The sequence below is a fragment of the Macaca nemestrina genome, chromosome 11 (assembly GCF_043159975.1).
Source record: "Macaca nemestrina isolate mMacNem1 chromosome 11, mMacNem.hap1, whole genome shotgun sequence".
Taxonomy (NCBI): Eukaryota; Metazoa; Chordata; class Mammalia; order Primates; family Cercopithecidae; genus Macaca; species Macaca nemestrina.
Window position 1 is genome coordinate 64083908 of NC_092135.1, and position 27346 is coordinate 64111253.

The following is a 27346-nucleotide window of genomic DNA, read 5'->3' on the forward strand; positions in this document are numbered from 1 at the left end:
CTGATGTAGAATAAGAGGCTGTAGTTAAAAGCATATAAGTTTCCGTTAATAGTCTGGCCAAACAGTTGTAGTTTAAAATCAAAGACCATCTAAATATGCATCTTTTGGATAGGAGAGAAGGAAAAAAATCTAAATTAAAAATTGGCTTCAAACTAAAGTTTAGAAAGGATTTTAAGTGAGATCATGTAGCTCAAACTAAACATACACACAAATCACTATCTAAATAGTGACTATGAATCTTAGCACACAAATTGCTAAACTAGAAAGTAGTTGGACAATTCTTTGCTCTCTGGGGAGTGCGAAAACCTCCAGGCCCGTGTCCAATGGGCTGGATGCCTGGTTAACTTCAGGCTGGCTGGACACTTGCTGTCATTATTGAAAGCCTATCAAGTGGGTCAGAGGTAGCTCTGGCAGGTGGGATCTGGGGAAGAGAGAAGACCATGTGACCAAGTTTGTTCATCCCGGCAGGCTACTTCACCTTTGACAAGATAAAGTGTAGCTTATCTCTGGGAGGAAGAGAAAACTGTTTTAAGAATTGCTTCTTAGGAAAAAAAAAAAAGTTAGACCATTTACAGATTTTTAAGAATATATTATATTTATATTCTATATAGAATATGTATGTGTATTTGTATGTATACATGCCATACACATATATATTTTTCAAATTTTAAAGCTTTTTTTCTTAGAGATGAAACATCTTTAAATTTTTTTTTTTTTTTTTTGGTATATATAAAACATCCAAATTGACTCAAAAACAACACTAGACCCTTAGGTTTTGTCAGAAAATGCTAAAAGTAGTTGGCTTCAGGGCTGTATTGTTTGATTGACCCTTACAGTCATCTCATGTGCCCTTTGGCATGAAACCTCAGCTGCTTGCTTCTTTAGGCTATTGCAGCTGCTTCTGACACAGAATGGTAACGGAACATTGATACTACTGCAAGAAATCTCTTGCTCTGCTCACTACTTCTGGTCTCCTGTGAAGAATGGGGCCACAGTGGCAAAATCTGGCCTCTTTTGAGGCTGCCGAAACATCAGTAGGCCCAGCCCCAAAGTGAGGCAAAGTATTAAATTTCCATGGAAAAATGTTTACCGGGGGAGAGAGGAGGGAAGAGGGAAGGAAGCAGCAGGATGATTTCTCTCCTTTTCCTCCACTTATGGACAGTTCCAAAGCATGGTGTTATTATATAGCCTGACCAAAGACATCCTTATGGATGTGCCTCTTCATGAAGCAGGCCAGGCTCATCATGTACCACTTACATTTGTTTAGCCTCTTCCCCAACCCACCTCACATTTCCCACTCATTTGTTACTTTTGTGATTGCCTCAGGCTTTGTTTTCTAGTCAACCATGGCCAAGGCTGGGGTATAATCCTTTAACTACTTCTTGATAAAATAATTACCAAATCCTTTAAATTCCAACCACATGACAACATTTCCTAACTATACTTTTTTTTCCAGGCTTTATTATCATTAAGAAAACACTAGTTACAAGCAAGAGAAAAAATGGGGAAGATTTATTGAAAAGTAGTACCAGTGGTTTTCTTTCATACATTTACTGATGATTTCTAATTTCTGGGATTTTTTTCTTGCATATTTTTAGGTTTTTTTTCCCTGTGGTGCAGGTCTATTCTTTATTTTAAAAACTGTTAAAAAGCAAATGAAAATATTTTGTGCTTCATTTTTAAATATTAGATCTATTATTTATTTTTTCCAATGTACTTTAAAATATGTTTTATAAGACTTTTTGTTTTTCACTGTGGTATCTCTCAAGTACAAAACCAGAACTTAGTAGACATTCAAAAAATGTTTGAATATGGAAATGTATTGAAGGAAGCTGATGAAATAGATATTTTACTCATTTCCAAAATATAATTGTGGTCTCAACATCTCTGCCGTATTACCCCTGTCTTCTTCTATTTTAACACACTAGTCCAAATCCCTATCATCTCTTGCTTAGACAAAAGCATCCTAATTTCAATCACTGCTTCTACACTTGTCCTGCTTCTACTCCAGCTGGCAATCAGAATAATTCATTAAAAGTTTAAATTAAGGCATCCATAGGGAAAAAATGTAAAACCATATTTTTTACTGAAAATGATTCTATATGCAGAAAACCCTAAAGACTCTAACAAAAGACTACTAGAACTGATAAATGATTTTAGCAGGGTTTCAGTATACCAAATCAATATCAGTAGCATTTCTATACCCCAATAACACACAGGCTGAGAGTGAAATCAAGAACACAATCCCATTTATAATAGCCACAAAGAAAATGAAATACGTGGGAAGACAGCTAACCAAGGAGGTAAAAGAGCTCTACAAGGAGAACTACAAAACACTGCTGGAAGAAATCAGTGATGACACAAATAAATGGAAAAATGTTCCATGCTCATGGATTGGAAAAATTAATATTGTTAAAATGTCCATATTGCCCAAATAAATTTAAAGATTCAATGTTATTCCTATCAAATTACCAATGTCATTCTTCACCTAATTAGAAAAAAACTGCTCTAAAATTCATACGAAACCAAAAAAGAGCCAAATTAGCCAAAGTAATACGAAGCAAAAAGAACAAAGCCAGAGGCATCGCACTAGCCAACCTCAAACTATACTATAAGGCTACCATAAGTAATCAAAACAGCACGGTACTGGACAAGCAGATACACAGACCAATGGAACAGAATATAAAACTCAGAAATAAAGCAACACACCTTCAACCATGTGATCCTCAACAAGGTCCAACAAAAATGAGAACAAGCCATGGGGGAAAACTCTCTATTCAATAAACGGTGTTGGGATAACTGGCTAGTCATATGCAGAAGAATGAAACTGGACACTTACCTTTCAACATGTACAAAAATTAACACAGTAAGCTTTGAAGATTTAAATGTGAGACTAAAATTATAAAAAATCCTAGAAGAAAACCTAGAAAATGCCCTTCTTGACATCAACCTTGGTGAAGAAGTTATGATTAAGTTCACAAAAGCAATTGCACAAAAACAGAACTTGAGTGGGACCTAATTAAAGAGTTTCTGCACAGCAAAAGAAACTACCAACAGAATAAACAAACAACCTACAGAATAAACAAACTACCAACAGAATAAACAACAACCTACAGAATAAACAAACTACCAACAGAATAAACAAACCACCTACAGAATAAACAAACTACCAACAGAATAAACAAACAACCTACAGAATAAACAAACTACCAACAGAATAAACAAACTGCCTACAGAATAAACAACCAACAGAATAAACAACCTACAGAATAAACAAACTACCAACAGAATAAACAACCTACAGAATAAACAACTTACCTACAGAATAAACAAACAACTTACAGAATAAACAAACTACCAACAGAATAAACAAACTACCTACAGAATAAACAAACTACCAACAGAATAAACAACCTACAGAATAAGCAAACAACTTACAGAATAAACAAACTACCAACAGAATAAACAAACAACTCACAGAATAAACAAACTACCAATGGAATAAACAAACAACCCACAGAATAAACAAACAACCAACAAAATAAACAAACAACCTACAGAAGGGTAGAAAATAGGCACAAATTGTGCATCAGACCAAGGTCTAACATCCAGAATCTATAAGGAACTTAATTCAATCAACAGGCAAAAATTAACCCCATTAAAAGGTGGGCAAAGTAGATGAACAGACACTTCTCAAGAGAAGATATGTAAGCGACTAACAAACATATGAAAAAATGCTCATCATCACTAATCATCAGAGAAATGCAAATCAAAACCACAGTGAGATACCATCTCACACCAGTCAGAATGGCTATTATGAAAAGTCAAAAAACCACAGATGCTGGTGAGTCTGTGGAGAAAACGGAATGCTTATACACTATTGGTGGGAATGTAAATTAGTTCAACCACTAAAACGGAATGCTTATACACTATTGGTGGGAATGTAAATTAGTTCAGCCACTATGAAAAGCAGTTTGGATATCTCTCAAAGAACTTAAAACAGTGTGCTACCATTCGACTCAGAAATCCCATTGCTGAGTATATACCCAAAGGAAAACAGATCATTAGATCATTACAAGTACATGCACTCATGTTCATCACCACACTATTTATAATAGCAAAGACATGGAATCAACCTAGGGGGTCATCAGTGGTGGATTGAATAAAGAAAATGTGGTACATATACACCATGGAACACCATGCAACCATAAAAAATAATAAAAATCATTTCCTTTGAAGCAACATGGATGGAGCTGGAGGTCACGATCCTAAGCAAATTAATGCGGGAACAGTAAACCAAATAAGGCATGTTCTCACTTATAAGTTAGACCTAAACATTAAGCACACATGGATATAAACTTGGGAACAATAGACAAAGTGGACTAGTAGACTGGGGAGAAAGGGAGCGTGGATTGAAAAAGTACCTATTGGGTATTACGCTCACTACTTGAATGCAATATACCCATGTAAGAAACCTGCATTTGTACCCCTGTATTCAAAATAAAAGTTGAAATAAAACAAAGTAAATTAAAGTATGCCATTGCACTGCTTAATACGTCTAGAAGAAAACTCAAATCCCTTATCAAAGCCCACGCAATCTAGTCTCTGCTTGCCTCTGATCTTATTTCCTCCCATTCACGCCAGGTTTCCTTTCCTCCAATAGGTGGCTTTCATTTCCATCTGAAGAGATTTGCACATACTGTTCCTTTTGTCTGCAATGCTCAGACTGCCGGTCTTGAAACCACTCATTTTTCTGGTCATTTCAGCCTTACATTAGATATGACATCCTCAGCAAGGTGTTTCCCTAGCAAACCAATCCAATTTAACCCTCTCCTATCCTGTTCCTTACGGTCATTTCTTCTTATACCACCCTGGCTTCCTTTCGTCCTTGAACTTCCTGCTATCTGAAATTATCTTGTTCATTTATTTGTTTAGCTTTTTAAGTGTTCGGACATGGCTTTTGTTTCCTCACCCAGCATACAGACCACTAGAATGTACATTCTGGGCAGGCGGACGTTATTTGAGTTTTGTTGAGCATCTGGAACAGTGCCCTGCGTGCACCAGCTGCTGAATATATACTTGTCTCTATTGGTTAAGGTAGCACTGGTATTTTGTAAGTTCCTTTTAAAGTTCTTTCATCTTAGAAATGTTATTCTGAAACCTCACACAGCTTTAATCTGGATCCAGTGAAAGATAAAGAAAAGCTAATGAAACTCTTCATTAAGAAGAGTGCTGCATCACAAAACTAAATATTCAGCAACTCATGTGGGGAAAAATTGGTTAGGTGGTAAGAAGGCCCTTAGGAAGAACTAACTGTTCACTATTTAAAATTCTCACATTGTTTTGCTTCTTGATAACCTTTTAAAAATACATATACAAATCTTTCTGGAATTTCAAAATTCATTAGTACTTTTACATTTTGTGGTCAGTGTTTTCTACAGCTAGTGAAAGTCTTCAAGTTGAGATAATCCTGGTTCAGGATTTATTGGAGGCAAACACTTGATATACTTCTCTATAACGTAAGACTGAGTTTCCCCAAAGCAATTTCATCAAGTTAATTGCTCCACTATGATCTAAAAGATATTTCTTCCCCATTGCTTTTATCAGGAACTTGACATCATCAGACAGTAAATCAAGAGGTACTGACAACTGAGGCTGAATGATAGTCCCTGCCTAGGATTTGGAATCTTTGCATGAAACAGGACTGTAGCCACCAGCGACAAAGAAGTCAGGGAGACTGTTGTCTCTAGGAAACACTTCCAGGAAACAGGAATGCAGGTCAGTAATCAAAATTATTAATAGCTTTGGAAGTTACATTAACATTTTAGTTTCTTCTAACTTATTTGCTTGCCACCCTCCCAAAACACACAGAATTTTTATGCACCCTTAAAAGCAATATAAAGTAGAATTATATATATCCTAGTTCATTGCCCTAGGAATTTGCTATAAGAACATTCTTCTTAGTAGAAATAATTTTTTTATTGTGAAACCACCACTACAAAACTTCTTTATAATATTTCCCTTATTTTTCTGTAGTAGAAGGTGCTCTATAGAGAGTCAGTAAAATTACTAGCCTTCATATTGGTTTAATGTCTGCAGATGAAATTAAGTCACTTTAGTGTGCCCTTCAGTCCAATGCTACCACTTCCTGGTCATGTTTAAGTTGGTTTTAATTGCTTCAGTGTCTGCGGATGGCAATATCCATGTTCAATAGTGATTGTGGGACATGTGAAAATGTTTTTTCCAATGTTTTTGTCTTGGGTCTCCAATGCTGCCTTTATGGCGGGGAAATAAGTATAAGATATTGGACACGTTCTGTGTGTACTGAATAAAACATTTAAATGTAGTTGTTTTGGAGAAGGCATAATGTTCAGATGTCTTAATTGCTTTGTATTTTTACTTTGCTTTAGTGTACTCTGACTATAGTGAGCTTCACTTTGAGTAGAACACAACTTTTAAATTTCCTTTTATATCACAGCTAGTTGGTAGGAAGGAAAGACAGATATGGATCCATCTTTCTGTTTAATCCTTGGAGTATCATAAAAAATAAAAACTTCCTAGTCTTATTCTTTAGTCCCTTTGCTCCACAAAGTGAAATAATTTCATACACATTTAATCACTCCACAACAATAAATTAACAGGTACAAATATCATTTTTAGAAGTCAAGTTCCGGATATTTAATAAGGGATTTAAAGATTTCTGATCAACCAATTGAATGACGTTTGTTCCCTAACTGAAGTACCATATTAACTTATAAAAATGGGACTTATTTATTATCTTCTTGTTTCTTGTGTTTAAGAAATTGAGGAAATACTCACTGTTTTCTGACTCTGTTTCCCCTACAAAGAAAAAAATACTGATATTTTTGGTCTTCACTTCATGTTCTAGTAATCTTAAATTTTTTGGCTTAGGTTTATTATACTCACTAGTAAGATAAACTATCTCGCTCAGTTCTGAGCAGCATATGCAACCACAATTATTATTTAAAATATGTAAATACTGAGACTAGCTCTCCTCACTCTAAAATAATCTTACTTTCTCAATAACTTTTCTCTATCTCCAAGAAGACGTGAGAATTTTGGGCCCCACTGCTAAAAGTAGAATAATTAGAATTTTCTTGCAGAGTAAGCTTCGTACTTACTATCTTTTAAAATAATAGAAGCAGTGAAAAATAATGCAAGCATGAGAAATACTTACTGCAGATAAATTATTCTTTTTAAAAACTTTTTATGATCAAATTCTGCTTTATTTATTCTTAAGGTATTATTCTTTTCCCAAAGTAAAATCAGTTGGCAAATATTTTGTAGATTTATTAGTATATCCAGACACTGAATTTTAAAAACAACCATTTTTAAGTACTTAGCATTTGCTTAGAGATGTCTGATGCATAACTGTGCAGCTTTATGTCACCCAGTACCTGTATCTTGAGTACATTTCTGTGTAACCCATATACCACTTGGTTTCACTAACTCTGGGCATTAGGGATTTATGTTAATTACAGCATTGCTATATTTTGTTAATTTGTCTTTTTCCCACCTGCACTATAAAACACTTATCTTCCCCATACAAAGCTCTCATTCAGTGTGAACCAGTGGGAATAATTACCAATGTGACCTCAGAGGAGAATCTAAGTAGACAGTGAGTCTTGGATCCTGAAGGCATCCTCACCTGGCAAGCTGCCCACTCCACATTCAAAATGGACTTGATTGTGCCTTCTGCCCAAAAGGTCATATCCATACTATGGAGCTGCCTACATCTGCCTTAAAGTCTCAGTATAGTATTCCAATTTCAAATAAACCCTTCACCCTATGCTCTCATTCCACCTGCTTTATTTCTAAACTGATGATAGGATTCACTCACCAGAATGAACCCTGATCTATAAAACCTCACAGATATATGGATTGGATGATAATTTACATCAGTTCTTCCTGTTGTGCTTTCTTTGGAAGCCTGGTTTCCATGATTCCCCTTTTGGTGAGTGCCAGATTTACTCTGGGAAAATTACTTCTCATTTTTGTATAGCCAAGATGTCTTGCTCTCTGCAGGCTGAGTGGAAGAGAAAATGACTCCGGTGGAGCCACCCTGATTTTTTTTTTTTTTCTCTCCCAAAACTAAGAACTTGAGCAGAGTGAATACAAGAAAAAAGTGGTGACACTCAAACTGGTCTGCTACTTGGAATCTTTACAGCCTTGTTTTTATCTTTTTTTTTCTGAGTCATCTTCTTTAGCCTTCCCATGAATTTTGAACTACAAAATATTCTTACAGTACATTATTTTCTGCTTAAGCAAGTCAGAGTTGATTTTTATTGTTCATATCCAAATTATCCAAGCTGAAATATGTGCTTTCTTGAATGTAACTCCAAACCGCATATATATTCTTTATGGAATTTATTCAATATAATTCTTTCTGAATGAGCACTTTGGAGAAATTTTTGTCAGTTTCAGAGATGGTTTCACAGACAGAACTGCTAGCTTAGATTTTAGGCCCAGTTAAAGAGAAGAGTGAATTAACAGAACATATTTCTGGTCATGCAATAAATAATTTTTTGTGGTTGTTGAGAGTACAAAATGCAAAAAAAATCATAGGACAATCTTATGATCCATTGCCAAATGAAGGCTAGAGATAACAGATGCTGTGATGTCAGAGAGAGGTATGACACCCATGTGCTAAAGTTATCTGGAAAAGTTTCATAGCAGCCTAGAGGTGATTGGATTAAACTAGGCCTAAAAGGATAAAGTGTTCAGTGAGTATCCCCCAACCCTGCAAAGGATACCAAACCACAAGAAGGGGATAGCCCTAAAGGGTACGTAATATTATAACAATACCCTTGAACTGGCCTTTCTGATGACAAAGTGATACCTCATTTAATTTTGTCTTCATCCACCAATTAAACTCTCACATTTGCTTTCTTTGGTAAGACATTTTATCAAATCTCAGAGTTCTTAATCCTCCCACTTTAGCTGCAAGCTGAGAATAGCCTTCTTCTTCCAATATTGATTTTGGAGTGTCCTCCTAGTAATGCCCTTCTTTTCACTGGCTCCTCTCCTGAAATAATTGGCTCCTTTCTTTTTGAGCAGCATCTCCTGGGCACATGCCAAGCTTCTCTCCTTGACAGTCTCCAAGGGCTGTAGTCAGATAACTGGGAGGACTTGGGTAGACTGAGAGAAAGGCACTTCAGAGTGATAAAGTAAAGGAAAAACTGCATAAGCCAAAGGGTAGATGCATAAAAGTATATAATACATTCAGGGGAGCAGCTCTGACTGATTGGAGCGACAGGATGGAATGGGGGAATAGCAGACGATTAAAATAATAAAACAGGTTAGGGTTAGTTTATGAGTCTAGCACCCAAATGATGTCTGGTTTTCATTCTGTAGGTAATGAGAGCACAGTCAATGTCTTTAATCAGCACTATCTATATGAACACTGGGCTTTAGAAAGATTCATTTGGAAATGTTATGCCAAACAGATTGAAAACAGGAAGCTCTTGCAACGACCTAGATAGGAAGAGATGAGGACCTTGGCTGAGATAGTGACAACGAGGATGAAAATAAGTGACTGACATTCAAAGGCAGAATAATGTTCTTGAGAGCCCCAAATGGTTGTTAGTGTGCTGTGCTTATGTAGAATAAATTACCAATAACTACTCTGAAGCTAGTTATTTTGTAGTTTTAATTAAAGCTTTTCAAGATCCATTTATTAAGGCAAGGAAGGTATGCAAATCAGTGAAGTGAGCCTTGGAAAATAAGATAGTATTCATGTTGCTGCCATATACAGAAAGACAAATGCCATGTAATTTTCCCTTGATCCTGAACAGGGGAGAGTTGGCAAATAAGCCTTGCACAATACAGATAGGCCTGGGTGTGCCCTCCCTATATTGTCATCACCACCCTCATCTTCCGCCTCCCGCTTTTGGGTGTCTGGGCATAATGTCCAGGGAAGATGGTCTGGTTTGTTTAATGTAATCTTGTAAAGGTTTTTTCTTTTTCTTTGTGGTTTTTTTGTTTGTTTGTTTTTGTTTTTGTTTTTGTTTTTGTTTTGGTAAGCTAGAGTGTATCTCCTTTCTCTGCTGATCAAAGTAACTCATACTTAGTTTAATTTTTAAAAGTTTAGACAAAAATGAAATTCATAAAAGTATAAAAAATTAGAAAAAAACATAGCCAATCCTACCACCTAGACATATCAGTATTTGGTATATACGTTTTTAGACATTTTAAATGAATTTACATATACATGAACTTATAAGATTTTTTAAAAGATGAAAAATGCTTAAAATGCATAGAAATATTTTCAACCCGCTTTTGGAAATATTTTCAAAAACATATACAGACACTTATTCTAATTATGATCATATGAACAGTAGCTAAATGTAAGGTGGCTTAGGACGGAAATTTGAATCTCATGAAGGCCTGCCCTTAGGACCAGAGAGCTAGTTTAATAAATGTTTGTAATTGAGGTTTTCTGCATACATTTTGTTTAGGAGTGTCTTCTCCAGTAGAATTGACATTTGGAATTAGGACCACCTAATGGTTTTGTCTTTGGCACTGCTCAGAAGCAGCATGCAAAAGCCAGCTTTATTCTTCTCTTTGCCCCAGTGAAATTAATAAAATTAAATAGCATATATCCCATCCATATCTGGCCCTGGGAATGGGACTCTTTAATCAACATCAATGCCTTCGCTGCTGACAGAGCGAGAGACAAAAGAGAGAGACAGAGAGAGAGAGAGAGATGTCTGTAAGACGAACCAAATATAGCACTGAACTGACAGCTGACAGTTTTAATAAATAAATTCTTTTAGGTTACTGTATTACACCATGACCCTAATCAAACCACATGAAAACACAAACATCAAATTTATCTACATAGAAAAAAAAAATGACTGGAATGAAATGCAATGCTTTTTTTCCTCAAGGGAATATGGCTTCATTTTTTTCTTCTTTTTGGGTTTCTGTGTGTTTCAAATTTCAACAGAGAACATGTTATGCTTGCAATCTGCAGAATTAATAGTTGACATTAAGTGAATAATAATAGATATTATGGAAATGTGTGTTTCTGTACTGCAATATGTTCTCCAAATACATTAGGCAGTTCAGATCCCTTTGAAATGACTAGTGTCCTTTGTCTGGCCTGGTGTAATGTGTTTAAGAAGCATGCCTGAGGCTGGGGGCGGTGGCTCACACCTGTAATCCCAGCACTTTGGGAGGCCGAGAAGGGTGGATCACAAGGTCAGGAAATTGAGACCATCCTGGCTAACACGGTGAAAACCCATCTTAAAAAAAAATACAAAAAAATACAAAAAAAATTAGCCGGGTGTGGTGGTGGGCACCTGTAGTCCCAGTTACTTGGGAGGCTAAGGCAGGAGAGTGACGTGAACCTGGGAGGCGGAGCTTGCAGTGAGCCTAGATCTCGCCACTACACTCCAGCCTGGGCAACAGAGCAAGACTCCATCTCAAAAAAAAAAAAAGAAGAAGAAGCATGCCTGAGCTGGCCAGACCACAGCGGACTGCTTTGTGATCAAAGACTAGTGAACTTGTACCGAGATTTGATTCATGGATGCTCTAACTTTAGCTTATATCAAACCAGCAACAAACAGTATAAAGAATAAAAAGCTGATACAGATACAAATGAATGAGAAGATGCAGCTCCTCACAGCCTTTTTCATTCTGGGCACACACAAAATGAGCCATCTATTAGCTGAGTGCACAGCCCATAAGGTCACAGGAGTCCAGAGCTGTGGGCTGGCTGCCTTTCATATCTTTGGAGGCCAAGTCACAATTTCAGACTCATCCACTGTCATAGAGCACGTTCCTTCCTGTTGAAAGGTACATACTTTCTAGATCCATTTCTTTTATTTTCCATTTTCCATTTTTAATTTTTGTGAGGACATAGTAAGTATATATATGTATGGGGTACATAAGGTATTGTGATACAGACATGCAATGCATAATTATCACATCATGGCAGATGGGGTATCCAACTCCTCAAGCATATATCCTTTGTGTTACAAACTAATTAGAGTCTTTTAGTTATTTTAAAATGTACAGTTAAATTATTATTGACCATAGTCACCCTGTTGTGCTATCAAACACTAGGTCTTATTCATTCATTTTAACTATTTGTCTCTTCCCCTCAGACCCCTCACTCCCCACTATCTTTCCCAGCCTCTAGTAACCATCCTTCTACTCTCAAACTTTGTGGGTACAATCGTTTTCATTTTTATATCCCACAAATAAGTGACAACATGGATGTTTGTCTTTCTGTGCCTGGCTTATTCATTTAACATAATGACCTCCAGTTCCATCCATGTTGCTGTAAATGACTGAATTCATTCTCTATTTTTTGTGGTTGAATAGTAAGCCATTGTGTATAAGAACCGTATTTTCTTAATACATTTGTCTGTTTAAAAACATTTGGGTTGCTTCCAAATCATGGCTATTGTGAACAGAGCTGTAGCAAACATGGGAGTGCAGGTATCTCTTTGATATATCAATTTTCTTTCTTTTGCGTGTATACAAACAGTGGGGTTGTTGGATCGTATGGTAGCTTTATTTTTAGTTTTCTGAGGAATTTTCAAATGGTTCTCCATAGTGATTGTACTAATTTACATTCCCACCAACAGTGTATGAAGGTGTCCTTTTCTCCACAGCCTCACTAACATTTGCTATTGCCTATTTTTTGGATGTAAGCCATTTTAACTGGGGTGAGATGTCATCTTATTGCAGTTTTGATTTGCACTTTTCTGATCATCAGTGATGTTGAGTACCTTTTCATGTACCTGTTTATCATTTGTATGTCTTCTTTTGAGAAATTTCTATTCAAATATTTTGCCTATTTTTTATTCATATTATTAGATTTTTTCAAATAGAGATATTTAAGTTCCTTGTATATTCTGATTATTAATCCCTTGTTAGATGGGTAGTTTGCAGAATAGAGAACTCAGAACCAAATACACACACCTAGAGTAAACTCATTTTCGACAAAGGTGCCAAGAACATGCAATGTGGAAAAGGCAGTCTCTTCAATAGATGATGTTGAGAAAACTAGATATCTATATGCAGACAAATAAAACTAGACCCCTATTCTTCACTATATCTAAAAATCAAATTACAATCAATTAAATAACTAAATATATGAATTCAAACTATGGAACTGCTACAAGAAAACATTAAGGAAACTCTCCAAGACTTTGGTCTGGGCAAAGATTTCTTGAGGAATACCCCACAAGAACAGGCAACCAAATCAAAGATGGACAAATGGGACCACATCAAGCTAAAAAAACAAAAAAAACCAAAAAAAACTGCATAGCAAAGGAAACCGTGAACAAAGTGGAGAGACCACCCGCAGAGTAGATCCATTTCTTTTCATCAGTCCTACAGGTGGCCTTTTACAGTGAGGTCCATGGAACTTAAATGTGTTTACTGAGGTGCTCCTGACTTGGCTTCTCTCACTGTTCTTTTAAGTACAGATCTCTGTACTGTGTTAAGTGTTGTGTAAATATAAAAGAAATCCCCAGAAAGTCAAACATTGTTAAGATGTGTCCTAACAATTTGGGGTGAGGAGAAGGATTCAGATACATTAAATTCAAACAATGACCAAAGTAAAATTCTCAGTGAAGAAGTTAGTCAAGTTTGTGAAAGTTTCCTGAATAAAGTTATGTTATTCTTTTTGACTCATACTAATTTATTTGTGTAGTATGAGACTTAACTGCATTTTGTAGTATGGTAAGTCTATTTCAATGACCAGAAGATGGAGCCATTATACAAAGAATTTTAAAAAGTTACATTCCCCAAAAAAACTACATTTCTCTTTTTACTAAATAATTATTTTAAAACATCTTATGGAATCAGAGTAGTCTGAATATCTTTTCGCTTTTAACAATGAAAAAGAAGTAATATTTTATCCTCACATATGCAGAGAAGTAATATATTTTTAGGCAATTAGCACCTACATAAGTGAGCATATTCATGGAGGATTCATTGCTTCTGTCCTCAATGGGTGAATTATATTAGGAGATACCTGTAAGGTAATAATAGAATAAGCTGTTGCATGTTAATACTGCAGAATTATAATCACACTGGTTACTTTGGACCCTGGAAAACTTTATCAAGCAAGTGGCATATGAGCTGCTACTCTTTAACAATATTATTTGGGATTCTCATATAACAGGTAATCTGAGACTGTATTTTGACAATGAGAGGTGCTCTAATTAAAAAAAAATCTATTGTGTACCATCTATAAGCACCATCTTCCTATACATTAATAATAATTCTTCTCTGTGACCTTTTGAGCATTTCCAAGCATTTTCCAAGTTCTTTCATCTACTGCTCATAATAATCTATACTTCCCTAGAACAGGAGACAAAACAAAGAAGTTAAATGTCATATTTAACTAAGATCACACAGTCAGTAAGTAGCAGAGACTGAGACCCAAAGAGGCACTGTCATAGAGGAGAAACTCATAGAGGCACTGTCCACTGGATTTCTCAGCTGGCACTCTAACTTCCACAGTTCAGCACATGCTTGAAACGAACTAGCAACTTGAGGAAATGAGTGCTTTCTGGATGGGTAAGTTCTAGGAGGACACACTGAAAGTTATGTGTAAAGAATATAGAACCTATGAATTAAAATCCAGAGCGGATTGAGGGGAGAAGATGGCCAACTCTATTGAGCCAGGAAGCTACACTCCCACCAAGAGAAATCAAAATATCAACTAAGCCATCACACTTTGAACAGATCTTTTGAGAGAAAACACTGAAAGTAAATAGAGAGGTGATGCAGACAACAAGGTGGAAGAACGAGGAAGCTGGGACCCTGCACAGAGTTGCCAAATGTCACAACCGGCTCTCAGCCCTGAACAGGTCCTAAGGAAGTATAAGAACTGCAGGGCAACACACTCTCACCACTGACCTCTGAAATCCTAGCTACAAGAGATCCCACGACCCCCACAGGCACTCGAAAGCTTGTTTGGAGGTCCTAGCAGGGGAGCGCAGCTACTTGTATATCCTTGACGGAAGACTGGTCCTCCTCTATCCTTCTGTTGGAGATGGTCATCCTCTTCGACGGAGCACGAAGCTTTGGGAGGTTCGCACCTGGGGCGGTGAGGAAGGAAGGGGACACCCGCCTAGCCAGCCAGATCAGCCGAATCAACCCTGGCGATCAATGGTGTGACAGATGTCGCAGCCAGATCGCCCTCATATCTCCCCACAGGCATTTGAATTGGCAGGAGGAACTGCCCAGAGTGTAGACAGAAGGAGAGCTTGAGCCTGCGTGGAACTCAGAAGGTTTTGTGCATGGGGCAGCTGTAGCAAATGCAACCGAGGGGGCCCTCTCGCCAAGGCTCTCCACCTTGCTCTGAGTGTTGGTAGCTCATGCTGACTGAGGAGCTGAGAGACAGAAGGAGTGTCTTTCTCGCAGGACCAGGACACGTTTGATCTGCACGCCCCCTGTCCACTGGCCCCACTTTCCTGCCTGGCCACTCCAGCAAGAGGATGCACACAGCGCCATCTCCACTGAGCTGCCTCGGTGTTTTGCCGCCAGCTTGGGAGCACTTTGGCCGCTCCTCAGCACAGCCAGTGTTCAGCCCTGAAGGACTAGAGGACAGAGCCATGGGCCTGGTCCCAATACCCAAACGTTTCAGCACACAGCTAAGGAATATTGACCTGTAATCTGTCGCTGAAGCTCAAGGGGAGGAGAAGCCCCCACTCTCAGAGCACTAAGAAGAGAGAGACATATATGCTCATGGGCCGTCGCCGGAGCTGGGTGTGCCTCCCTCCACAAGACCAGCCCGGGAAGGGTGTAGACTGCTTGCAAGCTCTGCCTGAGGGAGCCCCACAGAGGGGAACAATAACAACCCAGTGATCTGGGTGCACAATGCTTGGGACAAAACTAGCTGGTTTGGTCCAGCTACTGGGGCAGAATCCGGAAAGATATCTGGTTGGGGGAGCATGAGCTGGGCAGATCACACAACTGTCTGCTGGGCAAAAAACTCTGGGCCATGGGGGCCACACCGGCTGCACAACCATGGCAATCCTGCCCTACCCAGGGATCCTCCACCCTTGACCCACTGCATCAACACATAAACCACAGATGTACCCTACAACCTACCCTGACTCTGCCGAGTACAGAGGACCAGTGGGCACCTAAGGTTGTTAGGTTGCTATGAGATCCAGAGAGCTGGATCATAACAACGTAACAACCTTCGGTTAGGGCCACCCCTAAGGAACGGAGGAGTGCAGCCAACCAGGGCCCCTCGGGCTAAGGAAAGGCAAGTGCCGCGCAATGATTGGAGGGGGTCCTCGCAAGGCCCATGGACTTGGTGAGAGGGTCATCTCTTGCCTCCCCCATCTCCCACACCCAAAAGCACTGCTGCAAATGCACTGAAATACAAAACAGGTGAGCGCCAAAGAGCCTATCTGCCAGCCCTTACTGTTAACATTACGCGCCGTCGCCATCTACTGGATCAAGCCTGGATTACACCACCAAAGAAATATTCTCCCAGCACACATCCCTTGTGAGACCCAATGCGGGAATCTAGCCGCACAGAGCTTCGGCCTTTGAAAGTAGCAAAAAAAAAAAAAAAAAAAAAAAAAAAAAAAAAAAAAAATTAAGCCAGTGGACTATACTCAACATAAACCAAAGTCAAACTCTCTAGGGATATGATATAAAAACAAAAGCTTCATCCAAGTGACAGCAATTTCCAAAAGATATAGGAACACCAGCCCTGACAGATACAGAATTCAGAATCTGGATGGCAAAGAAGGTCAACAAGATTCTGGAGAAGCTGAAACACAATCCAAGGAAGCAAGTAAAACATTCCGAGAGTGGAAAGATGATATAACCATTTTAAGAACGAACCAAATGGAATTTCTGGAATTGAAAAACTTACTACAGTAATTTTATAATATACTTGGAAGTATTAACAACCTAATAGACGAACGTAAGGAAACAATGTAAGATCCCGAAGACCGGTCATTCAAATAAATCCAGTCAGACAAAAACAAAGAAAAAAAATAATTTCAAAAGTTAACAAAACCTCTGAGAAATATGAGATTATGTAAAGAGACCAAACCTATGATTCACTGGCATTTCTGAGAGAAAAAGAGAGTGTAAGCAACTTGGAAAACACATTTGAGGATGTAGTTCACAAAATTTTCTGCAATCACTAGAGGTTGATATGCAAATTCAAGAAATTCAGAGAACTCCTGTGAGATACTATACAACAGTGGCCCCAACCTCTTTGGCTCCAGAGACCGGTTTAGTGGAAGATAATCTTTCCATGGACTGGGGAGGTGGGTATGATTTGGGGATGATTGGAACACATTGTGTTTATTGTGCACCTTATTTCTATTATTATTACATTGTAATACATAATGAAATAATTATATAACTCACCATAATGTAGACTCAGTGAGAGCCCCGAGCTTGTTTTCCTGCGACCAGACGGTCCGGTCTGGGGATGATGGGAGACCGTAACAGATCATCAGGCATTTACAGTCTTAAACGGAACATACAACCTAGATCCCTGGCATGCAGAGTTCACTTCTGATGAGAGGTTCAATCGTACTCTAAACTTCAGCATCACACAATATACCTTTGTAACAAAACTTTGTGTACTCAGAATCTAAAATAAAAGTTGAAAAAAAAGAAAGAAAAAATTAGAGCAATTTCCATTGGTTATCAAACTTAGCTGCACGTTAGAATCGCCCCTGGAGCTTCTAAAAATTTCAATACACTCAGCTACGCCCCAGATTAATTTAAGTAGAATCTATGGGAAGAGACATAGGCATGGGTTTTAAGGTTTCCAGGTGATTGCAATATGCAGTAAAGTTTGAGAAACAGTGCTCTTGACCAGCGTTTACTCAGCTGTCATGGATATACAAATCCTTGGCATCTACAGAGCCCCTACTAAGTGTGGTTACTAGTCAAAAAGCCTCAGCATTACCTGGAGATTATTAGTTAGAAGTGCAAATTTTGAGCACCGCTGTGTATTTATTGAATCTGAATCAGAACCCCTGGGGTACATGCCAGCATTCTGTGTGTTAAAGTTCTCCAGCTGATTCTAATGTGTGCAAATGTTTGAGAATTAATGGTCTCACTTGGGACCATTCTCCTCCTCCCTTTTATTGGTGGCAGGTGGTAGTGACATCATCTTCCAACGGCATGGAGATTTATTACTTCATTGACAGTTGTATCCTGGAAACTGATCTAGCTTTTGTTTTTCACCAGAATTTCTAAACAAATAGGCACCAGCTGTTTGATATTGGGTGACTTTTTCTTTCAATGGCTGGTCCCCTTAATGTCTAAAATGTGCATGTTTTAGGAGGGTGTTGAAAAAGGGAACTAGCAAAGAAGGGAAAAAAGAAGAGAGAGCATTTCCAAGACTTTGATGGTGCACTGAACTCTAATTAATCTACTTTTAGAATTCTCGTTCCAACTAATTATGTACTACACATATAGTTGACACTAAAAATAAAATTTACATCATCTGTGAGACATCTAGGATGTTCGGAAAATAACCATGATCTTACGAAGCAGCTTGACACTTAACAATACTCTTGTTTTGTTTGTTGCTTTGTTTTTGGTGTTTTTTTTTTTTTTTTTTTTTTTTTTTTTACTACTACTCCCTGAAACAAATGAAAGATGTGGTATCTGGAGTCAGATCTGGATTTGAACCTTGATTTTACCCCTTCATGATGTGTACCTGAGCATGTTACCCAAGTTTATTTCCTCATCTCTCACAGGTAACTGACAAATTAGTTTTTAGCATGGTGCAAAGATAGGAGAGACTGAACATAAAATGCCGCACATTATTCTTGGCACCTAGTAGATGTCAGTGGTGTGCTAGAGCCTTCTTGGGCCAGCTGGAGAGAGCAATGGTACACGGCTCCTTCAAGTCTATGTTCAGTAACTTCAGATTGTTTGCTGGAATTTAACCATGGGATGAGTATTTACACCACGGAAATAGGCAAAAGATACATACAAATAAGACCTTATTGTCCAGGAGAGTCAGTTGCTTAACATTTACCAGTACACCATTGGTAGACATTCCTTTCGTGGTTATCTGTTGATGGGTAGATTTTAGAAGGTAGTTTGCTTTTCTCTCATGAAACAGAAATAGCAAAGCATAGCCCAAATAGGAGGGTGTCACAAAAGGGCTCCAGGAAAGCCCTTCCTGAGATCACTGTCTTACCATGTATCTCTTACGTATTCTCAGGATTTCTCTCAAATTCCCAGACTCACAGAAAAGGTGACACTCAATTATGAGCAGACACTGACTTTTTGTGAAATTAGTTCATCAGAGGTTTTCCTTCTAAGCCAAACTGACTGAATTCAGGGATCTGAAAAACACAAGTTAACTAATGAGCATCTGTTGGCTGTAAGGCCATCTAGGGAAGAAGATAGCTAAAGCAAACAATATCTGTAGCTTGTGGAGTTACATTTATCAATGCAGAGGAGACGTGTAAACATGTAATCAACTTGCCATAATTTTAGATAATAGTAAATGGTAGATGAAAATAAACCAGTTTAATTTGGTAAAGAGTGAGGAGGGCAGTGGAATTGCTTTAAGTAGGCTGACCAGGAAAGGCGTCTCTAATAAGGAAATATTTCAACTGAAATCTAAAAGGATGCAGCTGTGTTCTGAATCAGAGGTACATTCCAGGTGACGAAGAGCAAGAGAAAGGCCCTGAGTCAAGAATAAACTTATTTTCAAGAACAGAAAGCAGGTTAGTAGAGCTGAGACACTGTGAGTTTAAGAAGAGGGTGGTGGCCGGGTGTGGTGGCTCAAGCCTGTAATCTCAGCACTTTGGGAGGCCTAGACGGGCGGATCACGAGGTCAGGAGATCGAGACCATCCTGGCTAACCCGGTGAAACCCCATCTCTACTAAAAAATACAAAAAAACTAGCTGGGCGAGGTGGCGGGCGCCTGTAGTCCCAGCTACTCGGGAGGCTGAGGCAGGAGAATGGCATAAACCCGGGAGGCGGAGCTTGCAGTGAGCTGAGATCCGGCCACTGCACTCCAGCCTGGGCGACAGAGCGAGACTCCGTCTCAAAAAAAAAAAAAAAAAAAAAAAGAGGGTGGTGTGACATGGAGCAGCAGCACAGTCAAGCAGGGAACAGATCATGTAAAGCCCTTTAGAGAGTGAAGTCTGCTTTTTATGCTAGGTGCAGTTGGGAGTTCTGAAAATCATAAGAATGATTGGGGGTCATGGAGACAGTAGCCTGATCTCCAATAAAGTTTTAAAGGATCACTCTGATTGCTCTGTGAAGAAAACATTTTAGAAAGTCAAAAGTGGAGCCAAAAGACCAGTTAAGTGGCTACTACAATAGTCTAGGCAAAAGATACAATAGTGGCTTGGACAAGGGTGCAGGTGGTCTAGATGAAGAGAAATGGGTAGATTTGGGATATATTTTATAGATTGAATCAATAGCGTTTGTTGATGGATTAGATATTTATGTAAGGGAAGAAAACAAGAATGTGCATATATATGTTTTATATATAAAACATATATATATGCACATTCTTGTGCATATATACATGCTTATATATGTATGTGTATATATGCATATATATACATTCTTGTGCATATATATGTTATATATAAAATATATATTTTATATATATACACACACACGTGCATATATACACACACATATGCATGTGTGTGTGTGTGTATATATATAAAAAATATTAGTTTTAGAAACAATGTAGATACTATGCCCATCAGTTAATTTCTAGTCTGAAGTAGGTCATAAAGGAAATGAGCTATGTAAGCAATACTGGAAAGAAAAATGTTTAGACTTATTGCAAGTTAGAAAAAATAAGGCTGTTCATAGTGCATCCTGTTTCAAGCCATGTCTCCAAAGATAAATGATTAATGCATTTGTGGTATATTTAAGTTCTCAGATGGCTTTGTATTGTTGGTAAAATGCAATTGTAATGCAGTAGGAAAATAACGTTTCAATTAGATTAGCAAATAAATTACTCTTATATTAAGTAATTAAAACATTATCTAAGTTTACAAACTTAGGTCTCAGGCTTAATGAGTCTTTTTGGATATTTATTTTCTGTTTCCCTGCTACTTTTTTTGTCCTTTATAGTTTTGCTCTGGGAGGCTCTAGAAAAGAAGGAGAAAAAAATATTTTGGAAGCCTAAATTGTATTAAAATGATGTTAGTTTTTATGACTCTCAAGCAAAGCTACAGGAGATTCCTAGCCAGATCATTTAGTGTACATTTATTACCTAACAATTAGATATCCAAGTATCCTGAAAAAAAAGTCCTGATAAACTGTTGAGTAAAATTTAATAAATAGCTTTATGAATGCAAAACTGAGCTTATAAGAAATTAAAGAAAATTTCCAGGAATAAAAAATCAAAAGAGAAGCAAGAAACAGAGTGGTAAGATGACATTATAGCTATAACCCCCTGGGGATGGTGGCTGATTTCAGTAAAAGAGGTGTTTGTTGTTGTTATTTATTACTTTATTGGGATATAAGAAGTACATAGTACATTAAGAAAATTGTACAGTTCAAATATACATCTTTATACTCCTAAATAAACACTACCTCGGTTAGGATACAAAACATTACTATTACCTAAGAATTGTCCCCTATGCCCCTCTATGCCAATAACTCCCCCAAAGTTACCACTCTTCTATTAGCATAAATAAGTTTTGCCTGTCATTTTCATAAATTAATTCAAACAATATGTAATCTTTTGTGTCTAGCTTCTTTTGCCCATAATTGTGTTTGTGAGATTCCCTATGTTTTCTCATGTTTTACACGTATCAGTAAAATGTCTTTTCTTAACTGTTGCATACCACTTTTCTTAAGAGCTAGGATCACAGCCCAGCACGGTGGCTCACACCTGTAATCCCAGCACTTTGGGAGGCCGAGGCAGGTGGATTGCCTGAGCTTAAGAGTTCACGACCAACCTAGGCAGCACAGTGAAACCCTGTCTCTACTAAAAAAAAAAAATAGCTAGCTGTGGCAGCATGCGCCTGTAGTCCCAGCTACTCGGGAGGCTGAGGCAGGAGAATTGCTTGAACCCGGGAGGCAGAGGTTGCAGTGAGTGGAGATACTGCCACTGCACTCCAGCCTGGGCAACAGAGGAAGACTCTGTCTCAAAATAAATAAATTAATTAATTAATTTAAAAAATAAAGAGCTAGGATCACACTCTGTCACTCAGGCTGGAGTGTAGTGGCATGATCATAGCTTACTGCAACTTCAAACTCCTGGGCTCAAGCAATCCTCTTGCCTCAGCCTTCTGAGCACCTGGGATTATAGGCACAAGCCTGGATCCCCTTGTTGTATACCTATACCTCAATATTTATTCTTTCTAATCTTGATGGATGTTTGGGTTGTTGCCAGTTTGAGACCGTAATGAATATATTATCTGTGAACATTCACATGCATGTTTTTGATGACTATAAATACTCCTTTCTGTGCATATATACCAGTGATAGAATTTCTGGTCAAGAATATACATGGTCAGCATTAATAGACACCGATAAACATATCTTCAAAGTAGTTGTCCAGGTATACATTCTTACCAGGAATATATGAGAGTTTCTTTTGCTCCACATCTTTGTAAACACTTATTGTCATTTTTTTTTTAACTTAGTTATTCTGGTGGTGGTCTAGCAATATTTCATTACTATTTTAATTTGCATTTATCTGGTGAATAACTCAAAAAATAAGAAAAAGACTGACATCCCAATGCACTAAGTTAGCCTTTATGTTTGTCATTTTACTAAATATTGTCTTTGTGTCTTGGTTCTTTTTCCTTCTCTAGTTACCCCACTCTTTGTATTAAATAGATTTCTACTCCATTATTTTAATCCTGTTTTTCTTTTTTTTAATTTATATTTTACTTTTTTTTTTGTTATTTTCTTAGTGGTTGCCCTGGAGATTGCAATTAATATTTAACTTATAGAAATATAGTTTGGATTCATACCAATTTAATTTCAATAGTATACAAAATGTTTTGCTCCTCACTTTCTCTCCTCATTCATTTGTGCTACTACATCATACAAATTACATCTTTATATATTATGTAGCCATCACCACATATTTAAAATTATTGCTTTATAGTATTGTCTCTTAAATCATATAGAAAAAAGGGGCATTACAACCAAAACATACATATATATTATCTTTAATATTTACCTATTAGGCTACCTATTAGTGATCTTTATTTCTTCACATAGAATTAAGTTACTGTCTAGTTTCCTTTTATTTCAGCTTTAAAACTCCCTTTAGTATTACTTGTAGGACAAATAAGATAGCAACAAATTCTTTTCAGTTTTTGTTTATCTCAGAATATCTTGATTTATCTTTAACTTCTGAAGGTTGGTTTTCTGTATGTAGAATTATTATTGGCCAACAGTCTCTTTCTTGGCCAACAGTCTCTTTATTGGCCAACAGTCTCTTTCTTCCAGCACTTCTGTCATCCCACTGTCTTCTGGCCTCCATAATTTCTAATGAGAAATCACTGGTTAATCTTGAATGTAATGAGTTATTGAATGTAATGAATTCTTAACTCTTGCTGCTTTCAAGATTCTCTGTCTTTTGCTTTTGGCAGATTGTGATGTTTCTATGTGTAGATCTCTTTGCGTTTATCCTACTTAGAGTTCATCAAAGTTCTTGAGCATTACTCTCGATGTTACTCATCAAATAGAAAGTTTTTAGCCATTGTTTCTTCAAATATTCTTTTTGCCTTTTTCTTTCTCTCCTCCCCTTTTGAAACTCCTATTATTTGTTTATTGGTATATTTGATGATGTTCCACAATTGTCTGAGGCTCTCTTCAGTTTTTTACTCCTTTTTATATCTGTTCCTCAGACTGGCTAATCTCAACTGACATAACTTCAATTTTACTTTCAGCTCAAATCTGCTTTTGAGCCATGCTAGAGAATTTTTAATTGCAGTATTGTAATTTTCAAGTTCAGAATTTCTATTAGGGCTCTTTTTTATAATTTGTGTCTGTTATTGACATTCTCTATTTGGTGAAAACTTGTTCTTATAAGTCCTTTAGTTCTTTAGACATGGACTCCTTTATTTCAGGAACATATTTAAAATAGCTTTAAAAACATATTTGTGTCTAATCATTGTGATTATATTTTAAATATTTGTCTAGTAAGCCAATAGTCTGACTTCCTTGGAGACTTTTTTTTTTTTTTTTGAGATGGAGTTTTGTTCTTGTTGCCCAGGCTGGAGTGCAATGGCACAATCTCAGCTCACCAAAACCTCCACCTTCTGATTTCAAGTGATTCTCCTGCCTCAGCCTCCTGAGTAGCTGGGATTACAGGCACCTGCCACTATGCCTGGTTAATTTTGTATTTTTAGTAGAGACAGGTTTCACTATGTTGGCCAGGTTGTCTCGAGCTCCTGACCTCATGATCCACATACCTCAGCCTCCCGAAGTGCTGGGATTACAGGCACGAACAACCACTCCTGGCCTGGGGACATTTTTTTATTGAGTCCTTTTTTTTCCTGTGTATAGGCCATATTTTCTTATTGTTTTTCATGTCTCATAATCTTGATAACTTGACATTTAAAATAATATAAGGTAGCAGCTTTGAAAATTGTACTCTCCCTGTATCAGTCCATTCTCACATTGCTATAAAGAAATACCTGAGACTGGGTAATTTATAAATAAAAGAGATTTAATTGGCTCATAGTCCTGCAGGCTATACAGGAAGCATGGCAACATCTGTTTCTGAGGAAGCCTCATGGAGCTTTTACTCATGGTGGAAGGCAAAGTGGGAGCAGGCATCATACATGGCAAGAGCAGGAGGAAGAGAGAGAAAAGGGGCAGGGAGATTCTACATACTTTTAAACAACCAGATCTTAAAATAACTTACTGAGAATAGCACTAAGGGGATGATACTAAACCATGAGAAACCTCCCCCATGATTCAATTATGTCCCACCAGGCCCCACCTCCAACGTTGGGGATTATAATTGAACATGAGGTTTGGGTGGAGACACAGATACAAAACCATATCACTCCTCTTTCCCTTGGGTTTGTCATTATTGCTCTTTGTTCTTGTTGTGGTTGTTGCCACTGCTGTTTGTTTGTTTAGGGACTTTCCTAAGGTAAGCTAGAATAATCTCTATTCCTTGTCCTATGTGGACACTGAAGTCTCTGTTCAATTAGTTCAGTAGTCAGCTAATGACTGCACAGAACTTTCTGTAAATCTCTTGGATCACTGAATCTTCCAATTTTGCTGAGGAACTGTTTGCTTACTGAGACATACCTTTAAGACTCAAGCATGCAGTGTATAACTCTGGCTTAGCCTTCTTTTTCTGCTTATGTAGAGTGTCAAGCTTGACCAGAGGTAAGAGCTCAGGACATGTGCACAGCCTAAGGATGCTTGCCACCAGCACGGTGTTTGAGCTCTGAGAATGGACAGACTGCCTCCTCAAGTGGGTCCCTGATCCCTGAGTAGCCTAACTGGAGACACCTCCCAGTAGGGGCCGACTGACTCCTCATTCCCAGGCTTTTTATTATAAATTTTCTGATAACCTTTTGTTTTCCCATACTCTTATCATTATCTCAGATGGAAGAAATATAAAATCATTGCAAACAACACAAGGGAAAACACTGTTCGCATTGGATGAACTTTGAGTCAGGCCAAACAAAGGCAACCTTGCAAATAGATTTTCCATGGAACTGCCAGGCAGGTCAAATAATGGGATTTTTCTGGGAATAGAAGTTTTGGGGAACTCCAAACTTTTTCTGTCCCCTCCATTGGCTTCTAGGCTTCAGATTTTTTACTGTATTGTGGGTTGGTTTCCAAAGATACTGTTGATTTTTAAGACTACTATAGACCTTTCTATTCTTACTCAGTTTTAGCTATTTTCCTTGAGTAAATGCTCTTTTGGTTAAGTCCTAGAGTTCTGAATGGAAGAGGCTTTGATAATTTTTGCCAATGTTCCTATTTTATGGAGAAGCAATTTTCAGAAGTCCTTACTTGGATATTTCTTCTTCTTCTTTTTTTTTTTTGAGACGGAGTCTCACTCTGTCGCTCAGGCTGGAGTGCAGTCGCGAGATCTCAGCTCACTGCAAGCTCCACCTCCTGGGTTCACGCCATTCTCCTGCCTCAGCCTCCTGAGTAACTCGGACTACAGGCGCCCACCACTGTACCTGGCTAATTTTTTGTATATTTAGTAGAGACAGGATTTCACCGTGGTCTTGATCTCCTGACCTCGTGATCCACCTGCCTCAGCCTCCCAAAGTGCTGGGATTACAGGCGTGAGCCACCATGCCTGGCCCTTACTTGGGTATTTCTACTAACATTTTGAAAACCTAAATTAAAAATGGGGAAAACATGAACATATGCTTCACAAAAGAGGATATCTAATTTTACTCCTTAAGCTTCGATTCTTACAATATGTGCCCTGCTATGTGCTGGAAAGGTAGATTTCATGAGAGGTGACAATGATTATGTTAAGCCTTAACATACTTTTCATTGGCTCATGCAATGTGACTTTTAAATCTATTATTCCAAGATGGTCGAATAGGAACAGCTCTGGTCTGCAGTTCCCAGTGTGATCAACACAGAAGACGGGTGATTTCTGCATTTCCAACTGAGGTACCTGGTTCATCTCATTGGAACTGGTCAGAAAGTGGGTGCAGCCCATGGAGGGGGAGTCAAAACAGGGCAGAGCATCACCTCACTCGGGAAGTGCAAGGGGTTGGGGGATTTCCCTTTCCTAGCCAAGGGAAGCCATGACAGATTGTACCAGGAAAATCTGGACACTACCACCTAAACACTGCACTTTTCCAAAGGCCTTAGCCAAGGGTGCACCAGGAGATTACATCCTGCCCCTGGCTCAGCAGGTCACAGAGCCTTGTCACTGCTAGTCCAAGATCCAACTGCGAGGCAGCAAGCCTGGCTTGGGAAGGGGCATCAACCATTGCTGAGGCTTGACTAGGTAAACATAGCTGCCAGGAAGCTTGAACTGGGTGGAGCCCACCACAGCTCAAGGAGGCCCACCTGCCTCTGTAGACTCCACCTATGGGGGCAGGGCATAGCTGAACAAAAGGCAGCAGAAACTTCTGCAGACTTAAACGTCCCTGTCTGACAGCTCTGAAGAGAGCAGTGGTTCTCCCAGAACAGTGTTTGAGCTCTGAAAACGGACAGACTGCCTCCTCAAGTGGGTCCCTGACCCCCGAGTAGCCTAACTGGAGACATCTCCGAGTATGGGCCAACTGACACCTCATACAGCCAGGTGCCCCTCTGAGATGAAGGTTCCAGAGGAAGGATCAGGCAGCAATATTTGCTGTTCTGCAGCCTCCACTGGGGATACCCAGACAAACAGGGTCTGGAGTGGACTCCAGCAAAC

The 27346-nt window shown here is 38.3% G+C and overlaps 1 long non-coding RNA gene across 6 annotated transcripts in view; it reads left to right on the plus strand.

Moving 5' to 3' along the window:
• The window catches only part of LOC105483302 (uncharacterized), a 143000-nt gene that overhangs the window by 16784 nt on the left and 98870 nt on the right, over window positions 1-27346 (plus strand). For all 6 annotated transcript variants that reach the window (XR_011609847.1, XR_011609845.1, XR_011609844.1 and 3 more), the window contains exon 2: window positions 5608-5778. This is a non-coding gene — a long non-coding RNA (uncharacterized lncRNA). The remainder of the gene's footprint in view (window positions 1-5607; window positions 5779-27346) is intronic.